At 44.9% G+C, this 24,019-nt stretch overlaps 1 long non-coding RNA gene across 6 annotated transcripts in view; it reads right to left on the bottom strand.

Moving 5' to 3' along the window:
- The window catches only part of LOC104652316 (uncharacterized), a 42,370-nt gene that overhangs the window by 11,353 nt on the left and 6,998 nt on the right, over nucleotides 1–24,019 (bottom strand). For 4 of the 6 annotated variants that reach the window (XR_012517130.1, XR_012517128.1, XR_012517131.1 and 1 more), the window contains exon 2: nucleotides 1,638–22,824. This is a non-coding gene — a long non-coding RNA (uncharacterized LOC104652316). The remainder of the gene's footprint in view (nucleotides 1–1,637; nucleotides 22,825–24,019) is intronic. The other 2 variants (XR_745648.3, XR_012517132.1) reach the window with 2 other exon arrangements.

Genomic DNA, 24,019 nt, shown 5'->3' with positions numbered 1-24,019 from the left:
TCCTGCCTGGAATCACCATAGTGTCTCTGTCACTGGCACTACTCACATAGCCACCAGTCCCACACCAGTGTCGCGGCACACCGGGCCTGCCCGCCCCAGTGGTGGTCGGCTTCCTCCTCCTCCTGTGCATCCCACATGTCCTGAAAGGAAACGCTGGGCCTCCAGCATGAGTGTTAGGACGAGACAGGGAAGCCTTCTGTATGACTGACCCACGCGGCCCTTAGGATAATGTGTTCATTTGGCTCAACCTCCCACTGAGAAAACTGAGCGCCTCCTTCCCCGGAGCAGCGTAAATGGCGCACAAAATCCTCCCCTAGAAATAAGCTGGCCCTTATGCAGCCAGAGAAGTTTTTGTTTGTTCTTGAGACAGTTTCTCTCTTGTTGCTCTGGCTGGAGTGCAATGGCATGATCTCGGCTAACCGCAACCTCCGCCTCCTGGGTTCAAGAGATTCTCCTGCCTCAGCCTCCAGGAGTAGCTGGGATTAACAGGCACCTGCCACCATGCCTGACTAATTTTTGTGTTTTTAGTAGAGACAAGGTTTCATCACGTCTGCCAGGCTGATCTCAAACTCCTAACCTCACGTGATACACCGGCCTCGGCCTCCCAAAGTGCTGGAATGACAGGCATGAGCCACTGTGCCCAGCTGAAAAAGTTTAATTAAAAGAAAATTTGCAAACGTTAACTACGAAGTAACAGGAAAGATGTGTCATTTCCATGTTCCACCATGAGGGTTCCTTTCCTGCTCTTTACCATGGAGGGTGGGAGCTGTTGAGTGGTGGCTCCCAAAAGATTCTGTTTCCTCACTCAGGAGCCTGTGAATGGAGCCTTATTTGCAAAAAGGGCCCTTGCAGGCATAATGAAATTGAGGGTGCTGAGACCGTCATGGGTTACCCAGGTGGGCTCCAAATCCAGTGACCAGTGTCCTTATCACACGCACACAGAGGTGAGACAGAAGACGGGAAGCCCATGTGAAGATGGAGATGGCCTGGAGTGCCGTGGCCACAGGCAGGGGACTCATGCAGTCCCAGAAGTGAGAAGAGGCAGGAACGGAATCTCTGTTAGAGCCTCTGAGGGAAGCTCAGCCCTGCTGTCACCTCGATTTCAGACTTCTGCCTTCCAGAAGTGTGAGAAGCTAGATTTCTGCTGTCTTAGACTGAACGCAGTGGCTCAGCCAGTAATCCCTGCACTTTAGGAGGCCGAGGCGAGAAGGACCAGATCAGCCTGGGTGACACAGTGAGCCCCCATCTCTACAAAAAGATTTTTAGAAAATTAGTTGGGCATGGTCGCAGGTGCCTGTGGTTCCAGCTACTTGGGAGGCTGAGGTTGGGAGGATGACTTCAGCCTGGGACGTTGAGGCTGCAGTGAGCCAAGATCGAACCCCTGACTCCAGCCTGGGTGACAGTCAGACTGTCTCAAAATAAATAAATAAAAATAAAATATATTTCTGTTGTCTTAAACCACCATGATTGTGGTGTTAGTTACAGCAGCCCGAGGAAATAAGTGCCCTCCAAGACTGGGGGAGCCTGTGACTCCAGGCGTGCCCTCCTGCTGGTCCACCCTCTGCTTCTACGCAGCACCCCACAGCGCCACGCAGAGCTCTGGGTGGCCCTGGTCATTCCACTGCGCACTCACTCACCGACACACGAGGGTCCGGTTGCCTTCCTCACAGCCGCTAAGAGGACAAACCCCACCACGTGGCCACCTTCTCCTGATGCACGTCAGACTCCTGTCCACTCTACTGCTTTCTGCAACGTTCTGGAGTTGCCCAGGGATGCCACAGCCTTCCTTAGTCATGATGACTATCTAGACTTTGCTTTCAGTATTATTGTTGTTATTATTTGGGTACAACTGTCAAGACCCATGTGAGTTTCAGCAAAGAACAAAGGGAAATTTACTCTTGAGATAAACAGGAGCTGAGGGCCGGAATCCCCGCCAGGCCTTCCAAGGCTGGAGAGCGGACGGTGTGGAGCCTCCCAGGCCCCGGCCCTGGGTTCCCTGCAGGGCGCTGCTCCCTCTCTGTGGTCCGGCTTCCCTAACCTCTGTCCAACAGGTCACGATGGCCACCCCACCGCATCCCGATTTCCCCTCAGCTCAAGTCCGCAGTAGGGAGGCAGCACCTCGAAATTCCAATTCCAAATCGGTGGAGACAATCCCACGGGGAGAGGCCCCAGATGAGACCAAATAGGCAGAGACGTGTTGTATACACGTCTTTGGGGGAGCAGGGTGGCTCTCAGAGAGGGGTCTGTGGGTGTGTTAGACAGAACAAAGTCATGCAGAGGGACAGGGCGGTGATGGTGATGTTTCTAGAAGCTGCTGCCCTTGCAATATGGGGCCACATTAAGGGCCTCCTTGCCTGGAACCTCTGCACACAGAAGGCCGGCCTAGAAGCCATGGTCTCGGACCTCACACAGTGTCGCTCCTCACTTTCCGGCCCCTTTGAGCTGTTCCACGCTAGGCACGAGCGTAAGAAGTTGTTGAAGAAGGCTCACGCCTGTAATCCCAACACTTCAGGGGGCTGAGGCAGGCGAATCATGAGGTCAGGAGATTGAGACCATCCTGGCCAATATGGCGAAACCCTGTCTCTACTAAAAATACAAAAATTAGCCCAGTATGCTGGTGCCCACCTGTAATCCCAGCTACTCAGTAGGCTGAGGCAGGAGAATCACTTGAACCTGAGAGGCGCAGGTTGCAGCGAGCCAAGATCACACCACTGCACTCCAGCCTGGGTGACAGAACAAGACTCCGCCTCAAAAAAGAAAAGAAATTGTTGAAGAAACAACCCTTGGTGTCCTTAACTTCCTCCAACCCTGCTCCTTCCAGCATCTCCAGATCACTGAGCATCTGTTAGTCCAGAGTCTCCATCAAAGTATGTGGGCTAACCAGCCCTGCCCCCTGTGCCTCAACCAGTGCCCAGCTCTTCATCCCATTAGACACAGGTACGAACAAGGAAAATACCAACGTGCTAAGCCACCATGCTTCTCCCCATCCCAGGGGCATGAGTTAGTTCATCAGTCTGGGACCTAAGAGACAGACTCAATGTAAAAATCTCTGGAGTGAGCAGAAGTTTCATAGTTTCCTAGATGTGTACGATGAGCTAAGCAAAACTGAACTAGAAAAATTGAAGTCACAGATTCTTACAAAGCTACGAGGAGAAACGGAAAGGCAAAATACATGAGTGGGCAGGGCACAGTGGCTCATGCTGATTATCCCAATACTTTGGGAGGCTGAGGTGGGCAGATCACCTGAGGTCAGGAGTTCGAGAGCAGCCTAACCAACATGGTGAAACCTCATCTCTACTAAAAACACAAAATTAGCTGGGTGTGGTGTCAGATGCCTATAATCCCACCTACTTGGGAGGCTAAGGCAGAAGAATCACTTGAACCCAGGAGGCGGAGGTTGCAGTGAACCAAGATAGCACCATTGCACTCCAGCCTGGGCAACAAGAGCAAAATTCCATCCCAAAACAAAAACAAAAATTAGCTGGGTGTGGTGGCGGGTGCCTGTAATCCCAGCTACTCGGGAGCCTGAGGCAGGAGAATCACTTGAACTTGGCAGGCGGAGGTTGCAGTGAGCAGAGATGGTGCCACTGCATTCTAGCCTGGATGACAGAGCAAGACTCTGTCTAAAAAAAAAAAAATACATGAATGAAGAAGATTGATTTGTTAATATACATGTGATGTCATTGTGTTAAGTGACTTTTACTGCCACATTACAATTTGATAAATAATTAAAATGCTAAAAAATATTTTTATTAGGCCGGACGTGGTGGCTCACGCATGTAATCCAAGCACTTTGGAGGCCAAGGCAGGCGGATCACCTGAGGTCGGGAGTTCAAGACCAGCCTGACCAACATGGTGAAACCTGTCTTTATACAAAAAATTAAGAAAATATATTTTTATTAAAAAGAATGAGGGTTCTCATTCTAAGCTGATTTCTAGGTACACATGCCTGGAGATGCCTAATCATACCTCCTCGATACCAGCACAGTGGGGCTCAGGGCTCAGGGCTCCGCCTTAGCTGACAGAGGTCACTGAGGTGGATGTTCTTTGAGGCCTGGGAACCCTAAAGAAAACAATGATCCTGGCTTCGTGTATGAGCCTAGGTGTGCAGTTAAACATGCAGCACAAAAATAAAAGCCCAAGTCCCCCATGAAGCGAGAGAAGGAAAAATAGTCCACGGGGAAAAGGAGAGTGTGTCTGTGGCCGCTCAGGTGGGACTCCTGCATTTCCCCCATGCCTTGAGCGCCATGCTCCGCAGCCTCTGCGTAATGGAACCGGAGAAGGCCTCCCAGGCAAAGGGCAGCGCACCCTGTTAGGTGTGAAAGTGAATAATGATGAACCCCAGGCTTAGTCCTGGTTGGATAAGGATAAATAAAATTAAAATTCGGAAATTTGCTTTAAATGGGTTGTTAATTGCTGTTGAGCTTTAAATATTTGAGTTTATTAATTTCTCCCTCACCCCCTGAATTATATTTCAGCAGCATTCCCCTGCTATTAGGCTATTAAATCAGACGCATCAAAAAGGAAGCATTTATTTATATCTTTAGAGACATGTACATCTAATTAAGATAGTGTTCCTGTGCATATTTTATATTAGGCAAATGCTGCCTGTGATTTCAGTTTAATCAGCTCTGAAGGGCCTTAGTAAGTGTCTGGAAGATGTGGCTGGGGCCAGAGGAGGAGGACAGCCTGTATCTTCTGAACATCAATTTCTTGAAGGCCTGCGCTGTAAAGATGTAGCTATTCCTAGACACTGTAAAGCCACCTCTTAAAGAATTCACAATGGAAACCTCCAGGAAACAAGAGATTTAGAAATTGGCTGCCCTGCCAGAATGTCTGTGTTGGTAACAATAAATGAACTAGCCAACACGAGAGACCACCGACCGCATTCCACAAGCTCTGGATGGATTCACTGCCTCATGCCATCCTCAAAACCAGCCAGGGGGAGTGGGAGATTTTTATCCCCATTTTACAGGTGAGCAAAAGAGGCTTTCAGAGATGAAGTCCTTTGCCTAAGAGGAAGGGCGGACTCAAACTGAAGCCTGCCTGATGGGAGCACCCGCTTTTTCCAGTTGGTCCCCATTCATCGCCTTCCACTGTGATTGTGAGGTATTCCCAGCCACGTGGAATGGTGAGTCCATTAAATCTCTTTTTCTTTATAAATTACCCAGTCTTGGGTATGTCTTTATCAGCAGCATGGGAATGGACTAATACAGGATGTGAACTAATGGTTAGCGCCCAGGGGTCGTAGAACCCCAGTGCCAGTGCTGGTCTGCAGATTTTGTTGGACTGTGGCAAGTTTCTTATCCAGCAGACCTTTTGAAAAGGCAGTAGATTCCCTCTTCTAAAGGGTGATCAAATTCCCCACGTGATACCATCTGAGATCATGGAAACGATCATTTGACACTTGCATTTGTTCATGTTTTAGGGCTTCTTTAGCCCAAGGTTCTTGACTCTTTCTTCTGTAATGTGGTACAGGAAGAGGGTGGAGAAAGTATGAGTTCAGGTTACATCAGCAAAACTCAGAACTGAATCATGGGGTCCATCCCTTTCAGTGCATGACTCCTTGGGCAAGGTATTGAATCTGAAAGAGTCTGGTTTTTTCAGTAGTAAATCCAAATGCCTACTTCACGTCCAGCATTCTACACCCATTTGACCCCTAGGCCTACAGTTATAGTAACTACAAGTCACATGTGGCTATTTACATTAACAGTCATTAGAATTAAATAAAATTTAAAATGGGGTTCCTTGGGCATCCTACACACATTTCAGGTACTCAGTAGCCACATGTCTGGTGGGTACCAATGGGACAGTGCAGAAAAAGAATTTTCTCTCAACACAGAACATTCTGCTGGTAGCACTGATTTAAAGACTGGAACCCCCAAGAAGACATGGGTCATGGCCGCAAGCGGGGGGCAATTTTCCATTGAACAAACTTTGAATGAGAACCAACTATGTGCAAGCCCTGATCTGAGCATAAGAGAGGATTCGTAATCAAAACAAAATTCTTACCCTTAAGGATGTGTTGCTATTAATATTTCAGGTCTTTGTGGCTTTTCTAATGAATGAGGAAGCAGAGTACATTGCCCAAGGATATTAGCATGGAGTCAGAGCCACGTGGCTTTGAGTCTGATCTGAATGATATGAGTATGTTTACCTACTCACTCTGAGTCTTAGTTTCCTCATCTCTAAAATGGTTAGAGTAGCAACTTCACAAGACAGTTGCAAAAATTTAATGAGAAAATGGATGTAAAGGGCATAACGCAATGCCTGGCACAGTAGGTGTTCAAAAAAACTAGGGCTCCCCTTATTCAGATGAGAATCAGTTCACCAATTGCTAGTTTGTTCATAAAATAGATGTCTCCTGCTCTCTGGAATTTACTGATTTGCTGTTAAGTCCACATCTCAGGATGTTCCTAGAGGTGATTTAATAAAATGCTATTAGTCATGCTCAAGGTGCCATAGGAATTCATTCCTTAATTCACATTTTATAATTAACTGCTCACGTAATAATTTTAACATCCTTGCTAGTATTGAGTGCTATAATTGCAGAGTCTTGGAGCTTGACGAGATAGGGGAAAAAAATAGTTGAATTCATCTCTTATAAAGAAAGTGAAACTCAGGGAGAGGGAGTGATTTGCCTAAAGTCACACAGCTATTTCGTGGCACAAGGACTAGAACCCAGGTCTCGAATCACCAAACACAAAGTCTTAGCATTTCAACCAATTTTCTTCACTCTCTAGCTGCTTGGCAGCTGTTCCATCTCCCAAAGGAAAATCACAATAAACTCTTGGTCATTCATAAGGCCAATAAGGCTTCCTCATATCTGAATGCCAAAGGGAGTGTTCATTTAAAACAACAGAAGACGGCTGGGTCAGGCAACTCTGCCTGTAATCCCAGCACTTCGGGGGGCAGAGGTGGGCAGATCGCTTGAGATCAGGAGTTAGAGACAGCCTGGGTAACATGGTGAAACCCCATCTCTATAAAAAATCAAAAAATTCACCGGCCATAGTGGCGTGCCCCTGTGGTCTCAGCTACTTGGGAGGTTGAGGTAGGAAGATTACTTGAACCTAGGAGGCAGAGGCTGTAGTGAGCTGTGATTGTGTCACTGCACTCCAGCCTGGGCAGCTGACTCTGTCTCAAAAAAACCAAAAATCAAAATAACATAGAAGGCAATTCCTGGGAAAGCACTTGGGATTACTGTGTGAATTCCTGCTACCTGTGGCAGCCACGTGGCCCACGTGCCAGTCACCGCCCCTGTTTCGGTTTCTGTCACCTCTTTTCTCCCTAAAGCCACAATCCTGGAAGGATACTGCTTTCTACTTTCTGTTATTCCATCTGGAGAGTGTTTGGTGTCATCTAAAAGGAGATAAGGCAGAGCATCTCTTTTTTTTTTCTGGTCATTGGATAGAAAAGAATCTTGTGCTTCGTCCACTTTTACTGACATTTTTGCTTTTACGCTCAAATTTTGATAGAAAGGGAATTGATGTTAAGAGAAATCACACTTCGGTACATGGGAGGGAATATAATCCTCAACTGGGTTTGAACTTTACTACCAGAAAATAAAAGGTTTTACAAAAGTGATAAATTTTCCTCAATGGACAATGAGGTTGTGAATAAAGAAAGCTTTTTTTTTTCCCCCTTTAAAAAAGACTTCTTCTTGCTTCCCTCTCCTTCAGAGTCCAAAACTTTCTTTATATTCCCATTAGAAAGCACAGAGAATGAAAATTACAGCCAGCTCTGGATTAGTCATAGGCCGCCTGGATCTTTTTCATCGCCTGACATCTCCTGAGTCTCCATCCAATTACAGAGCTCAGGCCTGGGAGGGATAAGGTTCCCTCTCCTCACCCCGCTCTTTCTCTGGCAGAGGAAGGGAGGGTGGAGAAATGTGAACGGCAAGAAGGACATCCCCCATCCGCAACGTGTGGCATTTCAAAGCCAAAAAATAGAGAAAGAGTCCCTCAATCACCACCCAATCAAAATTACTAATGTGTGCAAACTTCAGATAGTCATATACATGTTCAATTTCTCTGTCAGAATTTTTTTAAAGAATTAAACAATCTAGTGTGTGAGTAGCAGACAGCAATACAGTTCTGCCTTTGTAGGAGCAAGGCATGCAGTTATAGACCAACAACACTGTAGAAGTGAGTGAAGTCATACTTGGGTTTGAAATGTTGCATTTTTTTAAGTGTAGGGTTAATTTCAATTCTGTGATTGAATTTGTAACAGAAAGCCCCGCCCTGCAATTGGACTCTGATTTAGACAATCATAAAGGGCTCGTATTTCCTTTGGAATCTTACGGCATGTGGCGTGTACAAAAATGTCCCAACAGGAAGAGGAGGGAAGAGGAGGAAGTGTATGGAGAGTTAGATAAAGTGCGGAAACGGTCATAAACTCACCTCCCATCCCTTCGCACTCCACACACACACAGAGTGATCAACTCCTTTCTCCCATATGATGATAGCGTTCGTAACTGCTGGGGCTTTGCTCTGTGCTGCAGCATTCTGGATGTTCGGCAGAGCTACGCAAAAATGGGGATTGATTTCTACTTGGATAAAGGTAACATGATTAGACTTGAAATTGGCTCTGTGTGTATCATGACTGTTTGGGATTAGGATAACTAAAGAGTAGAATTTCCTGTTGGTGACAAGCTTTAAATTAGAGGACAGAATCAACTCAGGGAGTCCCTGGGGACCTGTGGCCTGATCTAGCATATGAGCAATCAAGCTTTCCCTGGCTGTGTCTGAGGGGCCTGGGTCCCTTCTGGCCCCAGTGGGCCCAGCTGCCTGCAAGCCCATGAGGCAAAGCCCTGAAGTCTTGGGCAGCATGGCTGGTGGTACTGGCTCCCTCTGGAGATTCGTGGCTCTCCCCGTGGCTCCACACCACTCATTTTAGCTCCATTAACTCAGTTCCCAGTTTTCCAAGAGTTATGTTAATTTATGAGACAGTTTGGACTCACTCACTGGCCATGCCCTTGGCCCTCACCCCAGGATATTATTTTCAGCATGTATCCTCCGGTGCTCCCACTGCAACCATGGGCAAGAGGCGCTCATCCTATCATGGCCCACACCCAGCTCAGAGAGACCAAGGCCAGGGCAAACGGGCAAACATATTCCAGTCCCCGGACCCTGATCTCCAGTGAGGCCAGGGACCCAGATGGGAAGTGGCAGTGGGATGGAGTTGGCCGGCTGTGCCTGCTGCGCACCCCACTTTTACCACAATGTCCGCATGCTTTTCTTCTGGCAGCACCAAAGGTTGCTACTCACTTCTTCTGCGGAGAACCTTGGCACTCACTCAGGTTTTAATCCTTTGGAGGGACAAATGTGCACATGTAGCAATGTGAGAAGATGCACCAAGCTATGCTTGAGAAGCGCCAGTGAACGCAGTCAGATCACACAGTCGCACAAAATACAAAAAGCTCCACAAAGGAACAGGGCCAGTGGAACTGACGGCCTACAGCAGTGGGCTTCAACCAGTCTTGAAGGGTGCAGGGGACCTGGATGGGCAGGGAGATAACCAGAGACGCACTGCAGGGAGGTGGCACCCACATGAGCCGGTGCAGGGCAGCCGGATCTAGCAGACACACTCAAGTAACCAAGTACAGAATGGAAGTCCCCCATCACAGGGCCACAAAAAACTCCACACAATGGGCCCCAAACAGCTCTTGTCAAACAGACACGGGTTTCACAGTAGAGGAGAGCCGCCCCAGAGGAAACTGCTCAAGAATGGAAGACTCTGCAAACAGACCCGAAGCGAAGAAGCAGAGCATTTACACGAGCATAGGATGGAAGAATCTGTATTTGTGGTGGTATTCTTCTGTGGTTTCTTTAGGTACTATTCCAGAACATAGTTAATCGTGTATGCATTATAAATAATGTATTTTGTAATTTACATTTTTCTAATTGAAAAAATTTCAGGGATCGCCCCAAGTAAAACTTATGCATGATTTAACAGGTGATGAATAAAATTTTAACTATAAACAAAATATCTAAAACAGTGCTGTTTCTCAACCACATACGGCTAGTGAGTGGCCTTAATTCTTGCTTCTGAACTGTCAGGAGATTATAACCTAGAATGATTTGCGTTACAGGAACTGACCAAATGCAGGGAGAGAACCCGAATAACTTAGTTTACCTCTCCTTGGTATCACATTTTAAACTTTTCAAGGCCACTTTCAATCTGTTCTGTAATCTGCCCCTCACATCACCACGTAAGGCAGGGGTAGGTTTCACTTTTCCCACTAGACAGAGAGCTTAATCAGTTTGCTAAGGGCACCCTCACTAGCGAGTGGCAAGGAGAAGGCCAGACGTTGGGCCAACCCTCTTTTGCGTGAGCATTTATTGCTTTCATAACCTTGGACCCTTTCTCTTTTCTGAGGACACCACCTCCATTCTTCAGGAAAACTGCTTCCCTCACACTCCAACTATCAGGTGCCAATGGTGGCTTCTAGTCATCCACTCCCATCCAGCGCCTCTGACCTGGGCTAAGCCAAATGCTCTTCTCCTGGGACTCTTCAGCTAGCATCCAGCTTGGGGTGAGGAGGTGGGCAATTTTAGCCAGGATGGTCTATTTTGTTTTTTTCTTTAGCACAGTCGTGAGCTGTGAGGGCAGGCGTAGCTGGTGGCTCCGCATCCAGCCATGTGCAGGAAATTTGTCTGAGAATGAAAACACATGCAGGGAGAAGAAAAAAGAGAAAGTCTTGTTAGCATTCCAGCTTCTGCTTCCAGTGGGTTTTAAGGCTCGGTTGCTTCCCTGCCCTTTCCATTGGTTATTTGAGACTTTCAATAAAAATCTTTTCTTTCTTTGCTTAAGCTATTTCAAGTTGACACCATGGGAGGCCGAAATGGGCGGATCACCTGAGGTCAGGAGTTTGAGACCAGCCTGGCTAACATGGTGAAAACCCATCTCTATTAAAAAATACAAAAATTAGCTCAGTGTAGTGGTGGATGCCTGTAATCCCAGCTACTTGGGAGGCTGAGGCAGGAGAATCACTTGAACCTGAAAGGCAGAGGTTGCGGTGAACCAAGATGGGGCCACTGCACTCCAGCCTAGCCGACAGAGCAAGAGTCTGTCTCAAAAACCAATCAACGAACAAACAAAAAAACTATTTCAAGTTTAGCTTTGGTTATTTAAGAAAACAAAAAAGTTGTAAGAAATCTGTCCTCAAGGTTACGTTGCAATATCACTTCTATCCACTTCAATCTCATTTTCATATGTGAAGAAATACAGGCTCAGTAAAGTCAAACAGGTCACCCAAATCCTACATTGAGTTATTGGTATAATTATGTTATTCACCACTACATGTTTTGGATCCTATATATGTAATTAGGAAAATTTCACATCTACTACTTCCTTTGATTTTTATGACAAGATGGAAACAGAACAAGCATTGTTAGCTGTAATTTTAGGTGAGAAAACTAAGGTTCAGAAAAGTGAGGTGACTTCCCCACTGTCCATCAGCAGGTGAAGAAACAGCTTGAAGTAATGTTCCTTCTAACCATACCTCATGATATATCTGTATATACACCCAACACACCTAGACACATGTGCACACAGAGGTTCATTTAATAAGCATTTTAAGGTATTACCCGTAATTCTTTGTTCTTCTGTATCCCGCCAAAATATTAGTTTAGGAATCACCTGGCTCTTCTGCTGTTCTAACTGGTATAAAATATTTTGCATTATCTTGAGACCTGGTAAAATATAAATAGCTTGTACTTTGTCTCTCTTGGTTTTGATACCTAATGGAATGTGAAAAAGCAAGATGACACATAAAAAGGGAGCAAAAGATAACTAATGCAGAGATTAATTTTGGGAAAGCTCCAGAATTAGATCATGTAATTAGTTCACAGTTTAGAAGTCTTTGGTGGAATTACATTTATGCAAACAAATTCCATTCACATAGTTCAGGGAAACGGAATGATTTTATAGATGAATTATCCTTAAAATGTAAGGTTATGTAAGTCTTACTCCTCATTATCTTCCTGATATCAATGAGCTTAAACAGTCAAGAAAAGCCAAGATCCAGTGCTTGGTTTTTTTTATGTAAAAATTGATGGCAGATACTAAAATGGTGGAAAGAAGTCTGCCACTAAGCTAAAGTACAGCAACTCTTTAAAAGACATAAACGCTCCTCAAAGGCAAGTAGCCATGGCTGGTAGGCTCCAAATGTGATCTGTGCTGGTTCCCATGTCTTTGTGCAATGCTGTACAGGGGTGAAGTGAGGAAAAAGCTAGAATGGATCTGTGGTTTTCCAGTTGCATTTTTGTTGTTGTTGTTTTAAAGAGTGAGATATACAAAACTATTAAGGTGGACTGGCGGACATGGTAGGAGTCAGTGAAGGGAATGCGGAAGCCAAGGGCTCTTCCACAGCCTCCAGGTGAAATGAGTTCTGTGACTCATTTCAAGTGTTTATGACACATACTAGCTGCATTTACCATATGCTTAAATATTGATTACAGTAAAATGATTGTAATGTAAAACATCACAGTGGGACTCCTTCCTTAGGTTATGAAAATTCAGATTTAAGATTCAACTATGTGGATAACACAATTAACAAAAAATGATTAAGTGAACTCATTACAAATTTTAAAAAGGAAATATTTGCTTGTTTGTTTTTTCCTCCAGCTGAATTGAATGGTCATTTGTCAATATGGACAAAATAAAATGATTATTTCATTGTGAGAATACTTCTTGGATAGCTTCTCCCCTGTTAACAAAGCAACTATTTTCAGACGAGTTTATACATGTCCACACTGTCAGGAAGACAGGTCAGGGTGGTTTTGAATCTGGCACTTAACCAGGAAACTTTTAATTTCAGTTTGGATTCAGGCTTTGCTGTGAAACATGTCTCAGTCTAGGGCAATAACAGTTTTAGGCTGGAGAAATCTCACAATGTGTAACTGCCACTCCCAGTGTCTCCATGGAAACAGCTGGGGGCTGGTCTGCCAGTTGCTATCATGTTTGAGAACGATGTGTAATCACTCTGAAATAGGCAGTATTTTTAAACTTTGCAGTGAGCTGGGCAAAAGCTTCAGGGATCAAATGTTTGAAAATGTCTGGGAACAAAAATCATGCCATGAGATAAAGCTTTGTGAGAAGGAGATAATGCAAAATGATCACTTTAATATTTCAGTTCTGAGTTAAGACTTCATGTAGATATTTTCATTTATTCCTTACTATTTTAATACAGACTTGGTCAGGTTCTGGTTTGAGAAAAGAAGTTCAGAAAAGTTCTTCTACTTCATGAAACTCTGTGATAATTAAGCTGTACTAGAAAAAAAAAAGAGTGGTTAGATAAAAGAGGAGGTCTCCAAGTTATAGACTGAAAATGCTAAATGTTGCTTATATTTTGTATAGTTAATTGTGTTTAAGAAGATAAATGAAAAATCATTTACATACTGGCTTCTGAAAGATACATTTAAAATTATTAAAATTTTCAAATTTTGTGTACTTTACTCAACACATGACTATTTCACTGAAATTCTCACGTTTTGTTTTGGTGTCAGGAGAGGCACTGTTTTTCACATATAGGATTTACCTCCATATTTGGATATATTTCTGTGACACTGAAGTCATTTCCATGAAGATCCTAGAAGGTAAATTTTCAATCAACAAACACCAAAGGAGACCACCAACCATGGACACACCTTTTCTCTTAATAAATAATATTGGTGATGTCTTATCATATAGTCAATTCCTGATGGAAATTACAGCTAAGCAAAATAAAATCAAATAACATTGATAAGATAAAAAATTCTATGTTATTCTATTTAAAATGGAAATATTGATATAACTTTACTTTTTCATGATTATTTCTACAAAATTCCCAGAAGTGAAATTATAGCCCTCCTCAACACTCAATCTTTTGATAACTATTACCAAACAGCCTTGCAAAAATCTATCAATTTATAGTATTATCATCAGTGTATGAGAATGTCTGTTTCTTCTCCTTGTTAACCACGGATAATATAATGAAAACTTTTCAGTTTTATAGGTAAAAAACTAGTTTTCGTGTTAGTTTCATTTTCCTGGACAAACTTCGACACTGAACAGTTTGTCCTCAGCTCCCTCTGCCCTACTGGTCATTTCTCTTGTGTGCTACCTCATACCTCCCCACGCTTTCCAAAAAAACGCTGTATCTTGGCTTTCAGGGAACCCTGTTCCAGTATATTCTAGTATGTTCCTCCACAGAACACTGTTGCAAGGGCCTGACCTTTTCCTTCCTTTGTGGATTCTGTGTTTTAAAATAGACCTGGGCCGGGCATGGTGGCTCACGCCTGCAATTCCAGCACTTCGGGAAGCAGTGGCAGGGAGGTCACTTGAGCTCAGGAGTTCCAGACAAGCCTGGGCAACATGGCAAAACTGTGACTCTACAAAAATACAAAAATTAACTGGGTTTGGTGATGTGCGCCTGTAGTCCCAGCTACTCAGGAGGTTGAGGCAGGAGGATCACTTAAGCCCGGGAGACAGAGGCTGCAGGAAACTATGATTGTGCCACTGCACTCCAGTCTGGACAACAAAGGAAGACTCTGTCTCAAACAAACAAACAAAAACCAAACAAAACTGAGAAACAAAAAAATAGCCTGCTCAGGTTATTCCAACACACTCATTTCAGTCAGAGGTTAGCAACTGATAATGCCATCCACCCAAGAGAGATACATATGTGTATATATATATGTATGTGTATATATATAATCTACATATTAAAAGTTAACAACTTTAAGCAAAATTAAACTTTAATTTTACTTCTTAATATGTCCAAAATTATTTTTTTTTGTTGTTAAAAGAAGTCAAGTCCACTGGCTCAGAACATATTTTTAGTCAACAAATTCTTCTTGACCCTCAACTTACTCCATGCAGATAAGGGCCATCCACTGTTGCAGTTGAAAGGTCAGCTCCACCATTTTCTGTTGAGTGCCAGCCGGGAGGAAGCCAGTGTCTGTCTAGACCTGGTGATGGAGGTGGGGTGGTCCCTACCTACCAGGCAGCGACACCCCAGCACGGCCGGCAGCCACTTGAAGTGAGGGACACACTTGAGCTCAGAGATCCACCATCAGTAGAGATAATAGTTTTGTTTATGTATAGATATTTGCTTATGTATAAAATGATGATTAAATGTGTGCATGTGCATTTAACTTACTTAATCAAAGCCATCCAACATTCACTGAAAAATATTTACTGAATATCCACACTGATGGCCAGAGTTTTCTACAAAATGCCCTTCTGAAATGCCTTCCAAGCAATGCATTGCCCCCAACCCCAGGAGGAATTTGGAACAACGTTTGAACTCTTTCACTAAATTTAAAAAGCGTAGATATCGTTTTCTTTAAACTTAAATAGAGCCAGGTACCTATTCATTCAGACAAGCCAGTAATAAATGACCAGGGAATAATGCTGAGTATGATAATTCCCTGTCAGTGTAGCAGATAAAAGACTGAATGCTTTCCCCATGAACTTTCTGCCTTAGTTTTTATCGATGAAACATAAAGACACCTGGTTGTAAGCTAAGACTGTGTAATGCTGAGGACAACAATAGTTATATAAATAGACCAGAGTTACTTATTTATATGGACTTCAAATAACCAGAATTTGTTTGGGGTGGGGGCCGGGATGGAAAATAGAGTACATTCTGCCCTTTCATGTGAAAGAAATATTATCAACAACTCATTTTCAGTTTGTCACAAAATGCATAGGGAAGCCTTCCATGTGCTTCAGGGAAGTTGGAGATTTACTTCTGCTTTGCCTCCGTTCAGCTAGAGAAGCCGTGTGGGTCTGAAGCAGGATCTCCCAATCTTTTTGTACCCTGTGAAGATGGATGAAGAGAGCTACTCTAACGATTCATTGGTTGAATCTAGAAGGAATATTGAAAATAACAAAATCTTCATATTTTAGTATATTGAAACCTACAAATGAAAACCAGTATCAGTTGAAGGGTTATATTAAAAACACACACACACAGAAAAAATATGCTTTCAACCTACTGTCATGATACACAAATTTGAAAGCTAGTGACTGAGCCCCGGGGCCCTTCCGGACCAGGGCCTGATGCGCTGCTGGGCATTCTGTGCTCGCCAAGAATGGGAAGGAAGGCACAGGCAAAGGAGATGATTAAAGGTTGGAAAGATGACTGTTTCTGGCAGTGTGATATTAAGGCCATTAATATGTCTGCACCTCAGTTCCAGTGTGCTAATATCTTATCTGTTAAAATATCATAAAGATTACCTATAATTAAAGATGATTTACACTCTAAGCCATGACTCGATATAATTTCATGCAAACACATTTAGGGTGAATTAATCTTAAAGTGGAATTTAGCTAGCCTAATGAAAACAGCATCTAAAAGCCACAGAAGAGACAGAGGGAAAAAGACACTGTAAGGGACCATATAATATAACGACCCCTTCTGGATCCAGGCTCACACGGTCTCTGGTAAAGGAATTTGCATAAAGCCCTGCTTAAAGAAACTGTTGATGAGTTCTTTGTTTTCAAGTTTACAACTTATTTCCAGTATAGAAACTCTGCCCTTAATTTTTTCCTCACCACTGGGAAGAGCCAGGCCAGCCAGTTCTGGTTTTGCAATGGCCTTGTCTTATTTCACATTGGGACCGATTTGAAACAGCAGTTACATTTGCAACTCCAGAAAGCAAAGATAAAACTTTGTTCTTTCTTTTGTATCAGCTGTATCCTTTACTTCTCCCCTGGCAACAGATTTTAAAGCTCGCCTCCTCCCCGTCTCCTATCTTCCTTTTCATGGGAACTGTTTGGTGAGTGCTGAACGAGGATCTGACAAAGCTGTGTGTGTGTGTGTGTGTGTGTGTGTGTGTGTGTGTGTGTGTACGCGCGCGGGCACGCGCATGGTTTCTGAGTCGGTGTGTGCAGACACGCATTCATTAACGTAATTCCTCAACATCCAACAAGAGCGCAACAGAATCCCGGGAGAAAAAGCCTCATGCATATTTAGATGAGCTTTCTACCTTCCAACCAGAGTGAAAAGAGTATTTAGAGAGGAGTTGGTCTGGGCTAATCTGCATGTGAATCAAGAGCGAGACAAAAGGATGAAAAGCTGGTGGAAACTCGAACACAAACCCTGCGGCCTCCAGGGGGTCATTCATCTTGCCCCTGTTGACATCCTGGCCGCCCGGCTTCCTTCTGCGCATGAGCGAACAGAGCCGGTTTCCCAAAGACAGTTGACAAAGGATGTGTGTGCTTTGTTCTGTCGGGCACTTTTTTAAGGAACACAATTTCTTCGCCTGTTCTATTTGACGGACTTCTTCAGGCTTCTTAGCTACTGCTATCCATATGAGTGATGCAAGCATATTTAGTAATTTATACAAATACACAAGACAGGAAGCATGAAGATTTTTTTTTTCATAATGACAAAATATACTTAAAAATTACCATTTGACCATTTTAAAGTGTAAAATTTATTGGCATTAACTACAACGCAATGTTGTGTAACCATCGCCAACGATTTCCAGAACTTTGACATTATCCACAGCAGAAAGTCTGTATACTTCAAACAAGCACTGCCAGCGCTCTCCTCCCCCCAGCATGAACGAGATTGATCAGAACTCCCTTCTTACAGACTCTTCACGGGGTCAGTCTCCCGACATTTTATTTCGGAGGAGCTGGGGTGTGCAGGGCAAGGGAGAGTGAAGGAAGCCAAAGTTCAACAGATGAGAGGAGGGTAGAAAAATCTTTTTTCCTTAGTATGGTTTCACTGAGTTAATGAACTCAAAGCCTGAAAATGAATATGAAGAAAGAAAACCTGAACGTCAAGTGGCCAGGCTGGTTGTCACCACAATGAAAGAAGAGGAGAGTGACGAGTTAAGCAGCTTTGGAAAATTCCCTATTTTGATAAAGGATTGGTTTACACAAGTAAGAATTTCGAAATAAAATCCAAAATAAAATTTAAAAATACAAGCCTGGTATTCTAGTGTTTGAGACACAAGTGGAAAACACACTTTACAGAACTGTCCCATCAGATATTTGCGGCTAGCCTGTATTTACTCCAAGGACTAAAGCAAAGGCTGGGAGGATGGTGTGTACAACTAATGGTAAATATTAATGTATACTTCTGATTTTGTAAATCTCTGGGGTTACAACTATGTGGCTTAAATGAAAAACAGATAAAAGTATCATTAATTACATTCTAGTACAAGGAAACACATTGTGAAGGAAATATGTGACGATTTCCAAACTCCCCAAATTCACCATTTATTTTTAAAAATCTTTAATAGGACAGAAGTTCAGCACAATGAAAAACAAGGGGCAGGGGATAGTTCTACTGAGTTTGTGCTAATGGGACCTTGTTTTTTCTAGTGCATATATATATCAAGGCTCCCTTCCTAAGAAGGAGTATTATCTGTCAAGACCACATGTGACTAACACTATTCTCCCCTCAGTGGAAGTTCCTGTTACAGACACTGATTATTTAAGGAATTTTAGTATTTTACGTAATGTGAAGAAAAGATTGTTAACATAGCTCTCAAGGCAGGTGTTAGAGGGTCTGTAGCTGAGGCCCAGGGAACTGGAGGTAATGGGCAAAGCTGGTAAGTTGGGAAGTACTGGGGAAACTGGCTTTAATCAGCTGAATCACAAAGGAGGCTTATTACCCAGGTAGGAGGACAGTGAATCAAAGGTTAATGGATGCTGGAGTTGAAACGATGCCCTAAGGAAGTGTTCTTCCACATGGGCTCTGCTTCCCCTGTGTTGGCCTCTTTCCTTGGCAATCACTTGTCATGGCCACTAGGATCCCTAGAATATCTGCATCCTCTAAAGCCAGTAGTATCACCCAAAAGTAGAGATCCCCTTCTCCTGAACGCTTCAGCAATAATTGATTAGACCACAATAATTGATCCCAGAACTGATGATGGACCAAGGGCTTGGCGCCTCGGCTGTGTGTGCACTGCCTGCTGATTCTGTGGTGCAGAAATGAAGCCACAGCAAATCATCTTGTAGATTCTCCCACAAGAGAGGGAGTTTCTTACCGGGAGGAGGAAGTGGAACCTGCTGGGCAGACCACAGCTGTATCTCCCATAAGGCTGGCCCTTCCCTGAGCTCTGGACACACATGTGTTAGTAAAAGCTGGCCAGCTGCTCGCCAAGCATGTGAAGCCTTGTTTCTTATTTAGGCAACGAAACTGTGCAGGGGACAGGCCTGAAGAATGACCTCCATGCCCTCATTGTGGGACTCACATCTTCAACACTGCTCCTTTCCCTGTGGCCTGAATGAGACAGCTGATAGTGAAGGCAGGGGCCAGCTTTGCAAGCCAGGCTGGAAGGAGCACCGCTCCTGTTCTATGGGCTGGCACTCAGGCACAGGGCCATATGGGAGGTGGGAAATGGAAATTAGTTATGTGCCCAAGAGCAAGAGAAAACCAATTTCGAGCTGCTATCAATAGTTTCCTCTTCCTACTACTCTGGAAATGGGTCAAAAACCAAGAGGCACCAGGCCAGGTGTGGTGGCTCATGCCTGTCATCCTACACTTTGGGAGGCTGAGGTGGGTGGATGACCTGAGATCAGGAGTTTGAGACCAGCTCGATCAATATGGTGAAACCCGTCTCTACTGCAAGTACAAAAATTAGGTGGGCGTGGTGGCGGGTGCCTGTAATCCTAGCCACTTGGGAGGCCGGGGCAGTATTGCTTGAACCCGGGAGGCAGAGGTTGCAGTAAGCCAAGACCGTGCCACTGCACTCGAGCCTGGGTCACAGAGCAAGACTCCATCTCAAAAACAAGCAAGCAAAACAAAACAAAAAAAGCCCTAGAGGCACATGCAGTGGCACAGGAATAGCAGTTACTGAGGTCTTACTATGTGCTGGTGACTCTTTTAAGGGCTCTGCGTATATTAACTCCCATCGCCCCCTTGTCAACCTGTGGGGTGGGATGGGCATCCTTTCTGGAAGATGAAGAAACAGAGGCACAGTGAGGTTACTTGCCCAAGGGCCAACGTAGAAACTGTCTGGAGAACGTAGAAATTTGGCACGGGACGAGATGGCCACACAGGGTTGCTTTCGAGAGGATGGCATGAGATGATGCTGGAAAGGCCCCGATTGTGCCGGGCATGTGGAAAACAGACAGTGCGAGTCACGTGATTATTATGTTCCTCAGGTAAAGCCCAGCGCAGCGAAGGAAGGTTCATCTGGAGGTAGAGCTTTGAGGCGGAGAGATGGACGTTCACAGAAGCACGCTCTAGAATGCTTTTCTCTACTGAGTCTGCATGACTCCTAAGGAGACTGGATCCACAGATTAAATTCGAACACCTGTTGACCCAGCCCAGGGCCTCGGGGGCAGGGCCAGCCGTCAGCGCAGACTGCACCCGCGGTCTCAGGCAGGCCCTTCTTCCCTCCTTCCCCTGTGCAGTTCCCTTCCGGTCGCTTCCAGTCTGACTTGTCAGCTCCTCTAGCAGTCTTGTCTGCGCCACCTCTCCCTGTTCTTGTCCTCAGGCGAAGTTAGTTGCTTCTCATCCAACATTCCTGCAGGAGCCCAGGAATATTCCCATTGCAGACTGAGCTCACTGCTCTGTGATTTTTGGCACTTGTCCTCTTTCCCACTCTGCAGAATTCCTTTTGAAGGCAGAGACATTTACTTCCCGTTGTACCCCCAGTGCCTCACATTGTGCAAGACGAAAGGAGGCAGTCTAAAGGTAGTCTATTTCTTTCTTTCTCTTTTTTTTTTGAGACGGAGTTTTGCTCTTGTTACCCAGGCTGGAGTGCAGTGACGGGATCTCGGCTCACCGCAACCTCCACCTCCTGGGTTCAGGCAATTCTCCTGCCTCAACCTCCTGAGTAGCTGGGATTACAGGCCCACGCCACCATGCCCAGCTAATTTTTTTGTGTTTTTAGTAGAGACGGGGTTTCACCATGTTGACCAGGATGGTCTCGATCTCTTGACCTCGTGATCCACCCGCCTCGGCCTCCCAAAGTGCTGGGATTACAGGCGTGAGACACCGTGCTTGGCGTCTATTTCTTTTTTAAAGAAAGAATAAAAATCAGTGAGCAGTTTGATTTAAAAAAAAGGATGTTAATAAGAATTATCATGTGAACCAGTGTGTATTGAGCAGTCACTGTACCCAGATATAGGTTAAGGTCTTAGCATTGCCCAATTTCAGCCTCACAATAGTATGATAAAGTGGGCATTATTATGTAAACCAAAAAGTTTTGGAGACAGGTCTCAATCAATTTAGAAGTTGATTTTGCCAAGGTTAAGGACATGCCCAGAGAAATAAACATGGAATCACAGAAACAATCTGTGGTCTGTGCCTTTCTCCAGTGCTGATTTTGAGGGCTTCAGCATTTAAAGGCGAAAAGAGAAAAGGAACAGGTAGGGGAATAGTCGTTATGTATTCCTCTCCCACTCAGTAAATCATGCTCGGTAAATTGGCAATTTACGTAACATAAGGTGAACACAGAGAAGCTACCTGTGGAGATGTTTCACCTTTTATCTGTAGGTCTCTGCTTAGAAACAAAGGGAAAGGCTGCATCTTGCATGACTCAGCTGTCAGCTTAATTTTTCTTTTGGCAGAGTGAATTGTGGTCCCAATTTTTAATTCCCTGTCACAATTAGGATTCCCATTTTGCAGCAGAGAAAACTGAGGACTGTTGAGCTCAAGCTGCCTGCCCGGTGGCACCCAGCCGAGACACAGCTTTCCCTTATTGTGTTGTATTGCCTCAGTGGGACAATTTTAATTCAACAACAGAGACCCGCACCGTGCTCTACGCCAGAGGCACAGAGCTATCTGGGAGGAACACGGAAGACAACTGCAAGCGAACAGTGGCCTAGAGGGGAAGTCAGATGGGGAGGGGCTGGAGGGCAGATCCCCAAGACCTCAACCAAGAGGCCTCCATGATAGATCGTGGTGGCAAACTGAAGGTCAAAGCAAGTAGACTAAAGCCCAAGGGAGAGGCCTTTGTAGGGGAGAAGGAGAAGTGGCTTCTCTGTTAAAGGGTCAGAGATTGGGCCTGGACCTAAGAGCTAGGCACAGCTTGGTAACAGAGAAGGTGCCCGCAAGACTGACTTCTAACTACACAAAAGATTAGTAAGAATGCTTGGGAAATATTCAGAGCAGTTGACCCAGGTCTCCATTGAAACATAAACGAGGTCAGGCTCTGGGAACTGCTGCTGATAGTTTTTTCAGATTCTTTAGCAACCTTGTAATTTTCCCAATGCTGGTAATTTTTAAAACTCTCTGACCTTCCTATAACCAAAACTCCTTTGTCCTTTTTCTAATTTGTGTTTGTTTTGGAGGCAGCAGGGACGAGGAGAGGTTGGGGAAGCTGTGCCTGGCTCTGCACTGAGCCCTGGAAGAGTCTGGCAGAGACACTGTGGGGGCAGTAGGCACCTCCATGCTGGGGGCTGGCCGACGAGAAAAGAGGACGGGTGGGAGGGGCTGAGTGGATGGCAGCTCCCTGGAGAAGCCCTGGGACACAGAGGATGGACACAGTTCTTTTTAGACTTCCCGCACTTCACTCAGCCCCAAGAGGATCCGTGTCACATAGAAATTCGTGGTAGCATTAGGGAGAAGCCGCACACTTACCTCTTTATCACAAGTGCAGTTTAAATTAAATTAGGAAGGAGAGACTACAAGCTTTGCAAAGTTCCCTTGTAAGAATCTGGGGATCAGAGACACTTGATGACTGAAATTTCCCGAGGCTTGTCACTGCCAAGGGTGAGCCCGGGTTCCTGAAATACTTGGTTGAAACTGCTGGGCCCAGGAAGCTTCTGGTTACTGTGGGGGTCAGGCCCAGGTAGAATACGCTGTGAGGTTGTGAGGTTTGCTTTGTAGGAAGATTTTCTCCTCAGCTCTGGGGCATCCTTTTCATTCTTAAAGGGAGAAAAGATACAGTGAATGACAAAGTTTTTTTTTTTTTTTTTTTTTTGAGACGGAGTTTCGCTCTTGTTACCCAGGCTGGAGTGCAATGGCGCGATCTCGGCTCACCGCAACCTCCGCCTCCCGGTTTCAGGCAATTCTCCTGCCTCAGCCTCCTGAGTAGCTGGGATTACAGGCACGCGCCACCATGCCCAGCTAATTTTTTTTTGTATTTTTAGTAGAGACGGGGTTTCAACCATGTTGACCAGGATGGTCTCGATCTTTTGACCTCGTGATCCACCCGCCTCAGCCTCCCAAAGTGCTGGGATTACAGGCTTGAGCCACCGCGCCCGGCTGACAAAGTTTTTTGGTTTGTGATGTTGACTGGTAATTCAGGTAATTCAATTCCCGTGAAAAATAAATGACAGCTCCAAGGACCCTCTTACTTTGAAATATTTTCTAATATTTTACGGTGGTTAGCATTACTTAGAAGCCAGGGTCTTTTCTTCAACAATTGAGATTTTGTGAATGATTTCAAATGGGGCACAGAATCGGAAGCTGCCTGGCACCGGCACGAACATGAGGACATAAAGGAGGGCGGGACCTGCCTGACACGGTGGGGGGGGAAAGAAGCCGGGCCCTGAGCCAGCAGGCGAGACGTGGTGCGCGGGCCGGGACACAAGGGGTGTGTGTGTGTGTGTGTGTGTGTGTGTGTGTAGAAAACTGTTTCAAAAAACAAAACTGCTTTTAGGGTCACTTTCCTGTGAAGGAGAATTTTGTGGGGGGGAAGGGAGGAAAATTTGCTTTTTTGAAATTGTTTCCTTTGCTCTCTTTTCTTCATGCAAACCCCGCTGCTTTGCTTGAATGAATGCTGTCAAGACAAAGTTGAAACTATGGAATACAATGTCAAATGAAGGGTAAATAACAATGAGAAATGATATGTTAGCAATTTTTTTTTTTTTTTTTTTTTTTTTGAGATAAGACTTTGCTCTGTTGCCCAGGCTGGAGTGCAGGGGCATGATCTTGGCTCACTGCAGCCTCTACTTCCTGGGTGCAAACGATTCTCCTGTCTCAGCTTCCCAAGTAGCTGGGATTATAGGCGCCTGCCATCCATGCCCAGCTAATTTTTGTATTTGGAGTGGAGATGGGGTTTTGCCATGTTGGCCAGGCTGGTCTCGAACTCCTGATCTCGGGTGATCTGCCTGCCTT

This window comes from Saimiri boliviensis, chromosome 4, assembly GCF_048565385.1.
Source record: "Saimiri boliviensis isolate mSaiBol1 chromosome 4, mSaiBol1.pri, whole genome shotgun sequence".
In the NCBI taxonomy this organism is placed as follows: Eukaryota; Metazoa; Chordata; class Mammalia; order Primates; family Cebidae; genus Saimiri; species Saimiri boliviensis.
Note: the sequence above shows the minus strand (reverse complement) of the source record. Positions and strands in the feature narration are given on the sequence as shown.